Genomic DNA, 10,422 nt, shown 5'->3' with positions numbered 1-10,422 from the left:
GTCTTTGAGTCGTTCGTTCAAGTCCCCATAGGCTGAATGCAGAAACAGAAATGATTAGTTCATCTCTCGAGTCTTTGAGTCGTTCGTTCAAGTCCCCATAGGCTGAATGCAGAAACAGAAATGATTAGTTCATCTCTCGAGTCTTTGAGTCGTTCGTTCAAGTTCCCATAGGCTGAATGCAGAAACAGAAATGATTAGTTCATCTCTCGAGTCTTTGAGTCGTTCGTTCAAGTCCCCATAGGCTGAATGCAGAAACAGAAATGATTAGTTCTCTTACGAGAGGTTCTCTCGTATTGCGTAAGTTCCTTACGCTACGGGAAAGTATTCTTTCTTCGAGATTTCTGAAAAACCCCAAATTATCCTTAATTTTGTAACATTGTCAACGCAGTGCGGCAGCCTGGCAGACCATAGCAGGCTATTCCAGCGTGCTATTGGCTGCTCTGCTGGCAACTGCAGCAGCCTATTGGTGAGCCCGCGTGACGTGGCGACCAATGAGGGCGCTTCGCGCCCACCTGGCTTCATTTGCCTACAGGTGGGGCGTGGCCACGTGTATATAAGCAGGGCTCACGGGCTGCATATTCGATTTTCTTTTCTTCAGCGAAGCCCTTCGCATCGCTGGATCTGGAACCCGCCGCCGTGACCGCGCAGACAAGCAAGCAGAGGACAGCGCCTGAGGAAGCCGGCAGCATCGCGCCACCTTCAGCCATCCGTGCCTGCTCTGCTATCCGGCAGCCCATATCCTTTACGCTCAAGTGTTGTCGCCGCTGCGTCACACTTTTCACAAAAAGAGCCGAGCGTTTGATACAAAATGTCTCGTTCCACCTGCGGCTCGTGTCACGCGCAGCTCAGCTCCGGGGACCGCCATGTGATCTGCGCTCTCTGCCTGGGCCGTGATCACGCCGCCGCCGCACTTCTCGCCGGCGGATGCCCGGAGTGCGAAGAACTGACGATGTCGACCCTGCGGGCTCGACTCGTCCTGTTCGACGATGATATCCCTCCAGTCCCTGCTACGCCACGCAAAAAGAAGCGCCGCTCGCAGCGGACTACGGAGTTCGCCGAGAGAAGCTCGCCGGAACCTTTCCCGCCCGCTTCACTCTCGCCTTCCCCGCCCCCACCCCAGGCCGCCATTTCTGTTGCCGCCTCCGGGGATGAGGCGGATGCGGCCGCGGAACGCGCCGACAGCTGCTCCATCATGGCTTCCGACAGCGAGGACTGGTCTTCCGCGACCTCTTCAGTCCGGGGCTCCGGACGCTCTCGAGTGGGTGAGGACGCCGAACTCTTGCGCCTTCTCACCCGGGCTGTCGAGCAGCTAGGCCTCGAATGGGCCCCGCCCAAGGTGGCAGCGCCGAACCGACTTGACGGATGCTTCCTAAACAGTCGCCGCCGTGCGCCCACCTCCAGGACTGCACCCTTTCTGCCAGAGCTTCACGAGGAGCTCGCGAAGTCCTGGAACGCGCCATTCTCCGCGAGGGTCTCGTCTCAGGCTTCTTCGACGCTCTCACAAGTTGACGGCGCGGCTGAGAAAGGCTACAACGCTATCCCTCCGGTGGAAGAGGCGGTCGCAGCGCACCTTTGCCCGCCTTCCGGTTGGCGCTCAAAGGCTGCCCTCCCGTCTAAGGCCTGCAGAGTGACGTCATCGCTGATCGGCCGCGCTTTCGCTGCCTCTGGTCAAGCTGCGTCTGCTCTGCACTCTATGGCCGTGCTGCAAATCCTCCAAGCTAATCTCCTCCGCGACCTGGACGAGAAAATTTGTGACGCTGAGTTAATCACGGATTTGCGAAGCGCGACGGATCTCTCCCTTCGCGCCACCAAGACCGCAGCACAGGCCCTCGGACGCTCTGTGGCCTCCCTCACGGTAGCTGAGCGCCACCTCTGGCTCACGCTCGCGGACATGCGAGAAACAGAGCGCGCGGCCTTCCTAAATGCCCTGCTCTCTCCGTCTGGGCTCTTCGGACCAGCGGTCAAGGGGATCGTCGACCGTTTCTCCGAAGTGCAGAAAACGACGCAGGCCATGAACCTTTTCCTGCCTCGACGCCCCGGCGCTAGCAATAGCTCCGTTGCTCGCCGTCCTCGTGACCAGCCAGCACCGAGCTCCGCGCAGCGCCCAGCGCGGCCCCCTTCGTCTCAGCGAAGACCGAGCGGCCGCCCCAGATCGCGCTCTTCCAGCCGTGGTAAGCCGCCTCCACCTCGGGGCCCCCGGCCTAGGATCGCGCTGAAGCCCGAGCCTCCAAAGTCCTCCTAGCCAGAGGCAAGAAACGACGGTTAAGTCCCGCCGCGGCCGGACCACCGTCAAAACTCTCTTTCCTGTCAGCCCCCACCACTGTGGCTGCTGCAGATGGATTTCACGCAGCCAACGAGCCGGCAAAAATGCCTTCTCGCCTGTCAATAACCGCCGTTTTTACGGCGAACCAGAGAAATCACAAAAGTTGCATTATTTCTGGTTGCACGGCTCACGCCGTATGTGTTTCAAATGCAGTAAATGTGCCCACTTTTCTGTGTTCACCCCTGCACACAAGCACTATAAACCCCGTGTCCCCCACTCACATAAAGCGGCCACCGGCCGCTCGAGTGCTAGAGTTAGGTCACGTGTCCGCTTGTTTGCGTCCACGACTAACCACCACACGCGCTGTCACACAGCCACTCTTAACCGGTCATGTTCCACGCGTAAGAGTTGTGCCCGCTCAAACGCGCTCACACATTTTCGCGAACATTATGCCTCAGGCGCCACGCGCCGCGCCACACACCATTTGTTTTCCGCCCAGGTTGGCCGGAGCGATGAGTGTAGGGCCGCACACAAGCCACTCCCCGCTCGAAGCGGCAGAGATGCAGTGTGTAGGGCGGCGATCGGCTGGCCCACAGCACAGAGAGCGCGCGCACTGCGCCCGCCCCTCCTATACAGGCCGTCAAACCCGCGAAGCGCGGCGTTTCGAGCCCGGAGGCCGTTCTATCCCGTGTGGCGCACGCGAGAGCGTGGGAAGCCATTCCAGGTGTATCAGAATGGGTGCTGAAAACAGTGAAGCACGGCTACACTCTGCAGTTCGCTCGCCGCCCTCCGCGCTTCTGTGCGCGTACAGAGACGAGAGTGAGCGAGGAAGTAGCACATCTACTTCGAGCAGAAATAGCCACGCTGCTGTGCAAAGGGGCTATAGAACCGGTTCCCCATTCTATGAGCGAGTCAGGCTTTTACAGCCGGTATTTTCTCGTGCCAAAAAGGGATGGGTCGCTCAGACCGATTCTCGATCTGAGGCGTCTGAACAAAGCTCTTATGAAAAGATTGTTCAAGATGCTCACGACCAAGCAGATCCTCGCGCATATTCGCCCGAGAGACTGGCTAATCTCCCTAGATTTGAAAGATGCATATTTTCAAATCAAGATAACGCCGCGTCACAGGCCATTCTTACGATTCGCCTTCGACGGCCAGGCTTATCAATACACCGTCCTTCCGTTCGGCCTGTCACTAGCACCCCGTACATTTACGAAGTGCATGGACGCGGCCCTCGCTCCTCTGAGAAATCGAGGGATGCGAGTATTGAACTATCTGGACGATTGGCTCATCCTGGCGCAGTCGGAGGCCGAGCTCCTCGCCCACAGGGCAAAGCTGCTCAGCCATCTGGACAGCCTAGGGCTCACGGTCAATTGGACCAAGAGCTCATTAGTGCCCACGCAATCAACCTCATTTCTGGGTTTGAATCTGGACACTGTGGCAATGTCAGCCCGCCTGTCACCCCAACGCGCGCGCCAAGTTCGGCGCATGGCTGCGTACTTCTGTTCGGGCAAAATCGCACCTCTCAAGCTTTTTCAGAGGATGCTGGGACGTATGGCCTCAGCTGCAGCTGTGCTCCAGCTGGGCTTAATGCGCATGCGCCCGCTGCAATGCTGGTTAAACGCCCGAGTGCCTCACAGAGCCTGGGCGTCCGGAGGCTTCAGGATCAGAGTGACTCAGGGCTGCGTGTCAGCCCTAGAGCCCTGGTTAGTAGCCGACTGGTACCAGAGGGGAGTGACGATGGGAGCCATCTCACACCGCAAGGTCATCTCGACGGACGCCTCCACCACGGGTTGGGGCGCCGTTTTCGAGGGCAGATCAGCCTCGGGCCTTTGGTCGAACGAGGAAAAACTCCTACACATAAACTGTTTGGAGATGATAGCGGTAGAGAACGCGCTCAGGCAGTTTCTCCCGCTTATACGAGGACACCACGTGTTAGTCTGGTCGGACAATACCACAGTGGTGTCCTACGTGAACCGGCAGGGCGGTGTCAGGTCCAGATGTCTGGGCAATCTGACAGAACGCCTGCTCGTGTGGGCACACAGCTCGCTGCGCTCGCTGAGAGCTGCGCACGTGCCGGGCCACCTCAATGTGGGCCCGGACAAGCTGTCCAGGGGCCTCATTCTCCCAGGAGAATGGTCCCTGCACCCCTAGACAGTCCAGCTGGTATGGCGCCTGTTCGGCAGAGCGGAGCTCGACCTCTTTGCAACAAAAGAGAACGCCCGCTGCCCGACGTTTCTGTCCAAAAGCGAGGATGCGCTGTCCCAAACTTGGCCCAGCCTCCCGCTGTATGCTTTCCCGCCGATTTCCCTATTGCCCCAGGTCATAGCGAAAATCAGGGAGACGCGCCGCCCGGTGCTCCTTATAGCACCGCGCTGGGAGAACCAGATTTGGTACCCAGAGCTGGTGAAGCTGTCGCACTCACCCCCCTGGCCAGTTCCGCTGAGAGCAGACCTTCTCTCTCAAGCAGGAGGGTCAGTTTGGCATCCCCATCCAGAGCGATGGTCTCTGCATGTATGGGTGACCAACGGATACCCGTTGACCTGCCCGAAGGGGTTATGAACACGATTTCACACTCTAGAGCCCCCTCGACGAGGCGGTTATATAGTTCTAAGTGGTCGTGTTCACTAAGTGGTGTGTTTCCAAGGGGTTGGACCCACAGCAATGTGGGGTCCAGCGGGTGCTCTCCTTCCTCCAAGAGCTTTTGGAATTGGGCAGGTCCCCTTCCACGCTCAAAGTGTATGTGGCGGCTATAGCAGCGTTCGCTCAGACGACGCTAGGTAGCACGCTAGGAAGGAACGAGCTCATCATCCGTTTCCTCAGAGGAGCCAGACGGATGAATCCCCCGCGGCCCCCGTCGGTTCCTATATGGGATCTGGCCTTGGTCCTAGAGGCCCTGAAGGCTCATCCCTTTGAACCGCTCGAGACTGTGGAACCAAGGTTCCTTTCGCTAAAAACCGCGTTTCTGATAGCTCTGGCTTCAGTGAAACGCGTGGGGGATCTACACGCGCTCTCAGTGAGCCCGGCGTGTATGGAGTTCGGTCCTAATGACTCTAAGGTCATTCTCAGACCGAGGCATGGTTATGTCCCCAAAGCGATCGGCACTCCCTTCAGGGCGCAGATTATCTCCCTCTCGGCTCTGCCAGCATCCGATGAGGGGGACGGTGGCAATATCCTCTGCCCTGTCAGGGCATTGAGGGTTTATGTCACACGCTCCGCCGCCTTCAGGCGTTCTGAGCAGCTATTTGTTTCGTTTGGTGGGCGCACTAAAGGTCTCGCCTCCTCGAAACAGACCCTGTCCAGGTGGATAGTGGACGCGATTGCAACTGCATACGCTTCCAAACACCTGCAGTGCCCGCTAGGTGTCAGAGCACACTCCACCAGAGGCATGGCCTCTTCATGGGCTTGGGCCAGAGGGATTTCCATCCACGATATCTGTATGGCGGCAGGCTGGGCCTCCCCGTCTACGTTCGTGAGATGTTACAATCTGGAAGTTCCTGCCTTACAGGCGAAAGTGTTATCAGTTCAATAGGGCTGTTGGTTCTGCCCAGTGGTTCTGCGCAGACATAGCTCACATACTGGTAGTAAGTTCGGTACTAGGCTCATGTGAATTTGAAGGAGACCGGCGGTGCCGTTCCCTCATTTACGAGACGAGCTGTTGTGAGTTTGAAGGTGACCGGCGGTGCCGTTACCTCACTCATATAACAAGATATTGTGAATTTGAAGGCGACCGGCGTTGCCGCTCCCTCATTCATGAGACAAGGTGTGGTGAATTTGAAGGAGACCGGCAGGTGCCGTTCCCTCATTCATGGGACAGGGTGTTGTAACCACCCGTCGTAACCACCCGTCAGTTCGAATGAAGTGTCTGTATATGTGGTGGCCCGTTTTCTTTACCGGCCACCCTGCCCGAGCAGTGTTTTTTCCCCGGTTCCCTGGGATACATATGCTGTATGCGAGGCGCGCACGGCGTTGACAATATGTTCCCGTAGCGTAAGGAACTTACGCAATACGAGAGAACCTCTCGTAAGAGAACGATACTCGGTTACTTAACGTAACCTCGGTTCTCTCTAGAAGAGGGAACGAGTATTGCGTTCCTTGCCGTGCGCCCCGCGGGCTTTTACGCTTCAGAACTACGAAAACCGAATATGCAGCCCGTGAGCCCTGCTTATATACACGTGGCCACGCCCCACCTGTAGGCAAATGAAGCCAGGTGGGCGCGAAGCGCCCTCATTGGTCGCCACGTCACGCGGGCTCACCGATAGGCTGCTGCAGTTGCCAGCAGAGCAGCCAATAGCACGCTGGAATAGCCTGCTATGGTCTGCCAGGCTGCCGCACTGCGTTGACAATGTTACAAAATTAAGGATAATTTTGGGTTTTTCAGAAATCTCGAAGAAAGAATACTTTCCCGTAGCGTAAGGAACTTACGCAATACTCGTTCCCTCTTCTAGAGAGAACCGAGGTTACGTTAAGTAACCGAGTATCGTTCATCTCTCGAGTCAGTCTTCGGGTCCTAGTCTCGTTCTTTTGTCATGTGACCGCTTCCCGGGTTCAGTGTCTCGCAACATATACAACATTACAGTCGTATTATTGACTGTATATTATTTTTTGTTTAGGAATTATCATACAATTATCAAAAGATATCTGCAACAAACATCTGAAAAATAACAAAGTGACATCTTGTTCCTGTCAGTCATTTTTATTGTTAAATGTTTCTTGTGCCCCTGTGGTGTTTTTTTTAAATTATTATTTAAATTATAATATATATATATATATATATATATATATATATATATATATATATATATATATATATATATATATATATATATATATATATATATATATATGATATGGCTTTGCTATTTACTGAAGATTAGAACCCACTGTAAACAAGTCTCAATCTTTGCTTTATCAAAGTGATTTCCCATCATACCGATAAAGTTTAAAGCATTAACCAACTCTTTAATAATATAATTCTGTTATAGAAAAGAACCATCATGACAGATATTCACAAATATATAAAGTGTAAGAAATAAAAAAGGTACAATTTGAGGCCAGAACGCGCATCAAAAAAAGTTATATGTGAATTATTAACTAATTTCTGCATGCAATACGTCTGTCATGTCACGTGACAAAAGAACGAGACTAGGACCCGAAGACTGACTCGAGAGATGAACTAATCATTTCTGTTTCTGCATTCAGCCTATGGGGACTTGAACGAACGACTCAAAGACTCGAGATGAACTAATCTTTTCTGTTTCCGCCGGTACAGACTGCATATCCGTGCCCTAATATGGGATTGGGACTTGATGAACGAACGACTCGAGAGATGAACTAATCATTCTGATTCCTGTGTAGCCTATGAGATGTTGCGCCATGCGCGGGTCAATACAAAATAAACGAATCGCTCTCAGAGACGACTCGTCGATCCCGAGTCATATTAAGGATTCGTTCAAAATGAACGAATCGTTCATGAACGACACATCACTAGTGGAGACATGTGGAAGTACAAAGTCACATGTGCATACATGCATAACGACATATTTTCAACTTTAAAATTTAAATATTTTAACTCCAATCTAAGTTCTTATGATGAAAAAGGCAATGCAAATGTACTGCTTCACAGCCAGTGACACTGAAAATAATGAGTTCACAAATTGTGAAGAGAACACAGCTCACAACATAGGAGTGCGCTGTGAGGTTACACTTTTAGATCACTATGACCTCTGACCTGGCATCTTTGTGACCTTCATCACTTCATCTCTGTGACCTTCCAGTCTTTGTTAGAAGAGTAGCAACATTTTACTGCTATCTGCACCGATGTGACCAGTGAAACTTTGGACTTTGAACTTGATTTATTGTTTTTATTCTACCACATCCTCAAAATTTATGACCAAGATTAAGACGTTTGTACAATTGTACTTTAGATCAGTGGTTTTTAAACCTGTCCTGGAGAAACCCCAGCCCTGCACAGTCTCCCTTATCAGACACATCCAGTTTAGTTCTTGCAGTCTCTACTCAAGAGCTGATGAGTTGAATCAGGTGTGATAAATGAGGGACACACAAAATGTGCAGGGCTGGGGTGACTCCAGGACAGGTTTGAAAACCACTGATGTACACCGTATCCTGATTCATCCCCTATAGGAAACTAGGAGCTGATTGAGACGCACACAGGACATTCTCAGACAGCGCATCTCTTCTGTCTTGTTGCGCTGGAACGGTTTTAAAGCATTTGCATCAATAAAGGCCTGCGCACACCGGGATGATTATCGCCAGCTTTTTTCAAGACGTTTTTCAACTCTGTGTTCATACCCAAGTGATTTTCAGTGATGCACCGAGTGAACGTGCACATTCAGTAGATGATGGCCTTCCAGGTACACAAGGTGGTGCTGCACCACTTGCGCTTCTGAAACTCGCTTGTCACACAGAATAAGAAGAAGAAGAAGAAGAGAGACAGTATTTACGTGCTTGCTAAAACCATTCACACACTTTTTGCTAACTGGCAAGCAGCATTAGCAGCTCATCTTCTTCTTTGTCTACTTACTTCCTCTTCGTCGTATCATTGGGCTTCATTCATGAAACGTTCGTAAATATATGACCAGTAATTTGCACGTAAAATGGACCTTTACGAAAACTCTCCTCCAGATTCACAAACACTTTGTATACCACGGATTCGGTAGTTAAACGTGTGTATATTAATGAATTCCAAACATTCTTAAATAGGACGCATGTGCATGCTCATTCATAATTAGCATAATCCCTGCACCTGAGTTCCAAATGCAAATTACGTGTGCAGGAATGCTGTGGAATCTCGTGGACCTCTTTCTCAGGTTTGGCTCCAGTATTTTGCATAAATGCTTATTAGCCATATGCCTTGCAATACATATTAAATTGTCATGTGTCCATCAAAGCATTTTTAGCCAACTAAAAACGCCTGGTGCTCTTCTGAAAACGGCCAGCTGGTCAAGCCAACTCTTGTTGGCTTGCGCGATAAAAAGCTGTCGGAGCAACTGCAGCTGGACTTGGATCTAACGCTGGAGAGAGCGGTGACTTAGCGAGTCAGAGCGAAAGTGTGAAAAACAACAGAACCTGTTGAAGAGTGAGACTGATGGCTTTCAGCTTCTCCCAGCGCTTTGCAAGGGCAGCGTTTTTCCATCCGAGATACTTTGATTGCTATGAATATGATACAGAATATCCATAGCTGTAATGTGTTACTAGTATCTAATTTTAAAGAATATTACTGAATATAAAAATGCAGTAAAAAGCATTATTAACTTCATTATTGTTGTTCAGTCGGTGTACAAGTGGGATGATTGGTCGATGTAGTTTTTGTCCCGCCCCTCCTCCACTGTGATTGGCTGGGTGAAAAGTGATAGTGATGAGCGCTGTATATTACCCAATGTTGAACAGTAAATAAAAAATAAAAAAGACGGGGCAAATCAACTCTTGAAATATTATTATGGTACATAGTGCATCAAAATGCAATTTTGTCAGTTTGCCCAAATTAGAACACATCCCGGTGTGAACAGGCCTTAAAGGGGTGGTAAACCACGATTTCACTATTCTAACTTTAGCTAACGTGTAATGTTGCTGCTTGAGCATAAACAACATCTGCAAAGTTACAACGTTCAAAGTTTAAAGCAAAGGGAGATATTTGCTTTTAAAGAAATCAGTTTCTAAGAACTACAGCAAACGGCCAGCAGGCGACGACACACATTCCTCCAGGGTTTTGTGACATCAACAGGCTCAATATTTACATAAACCCCTCCTCCGAGAATATTAAATAAGGGGGGGTGAGGCCATTTTGTATCGCGGCGCTGTTGTGGTTAGTAGGCTGGAGTGTTGTTGCCGCGATGCCGAGGAAACGCTGTTATTTTCATCCGGATTGCAGGTCTGGGGTACTTGCTCTGTTCAGCCTTCCTTGGGACGGGGGTGCGTTGCAGAGCGTTTAACATACAGCATGTTATATGCACGTGTGTTTGAGTCAGCGGGGAACAGGCGTGCGCAGGGCTCCCTGCAGCGCATCAAACAGAGGAAAACATCCACCGTCTTCGCGATTTCAATGCCAGATTTGCACAGCCTCCGGTAAGGGGCGTGACATTTCCGACATACGTGCACTAGGCGTTTAGCGAATCACAACACACTGGGCCAGCTAACCA

The sequence above is a fragment of the Gobio gobio genome (genome assembly GCF_949357685.1).
Source record: "Gobio gobio genome assembly, chromosome: 2".
In the NCBI taxonomy this organism is placed as follows: domain Eukaryota; kingdom Metazoa; phylum Chordata; class Actinopteri; order Cypriniformes; family Gobionidae; genus Gobio; species Gobio gobio.
The sequence above is the reverse complement of the archived record's forward strand: the minus strand, read 5'-3'. Positions refer to the sequence as shown.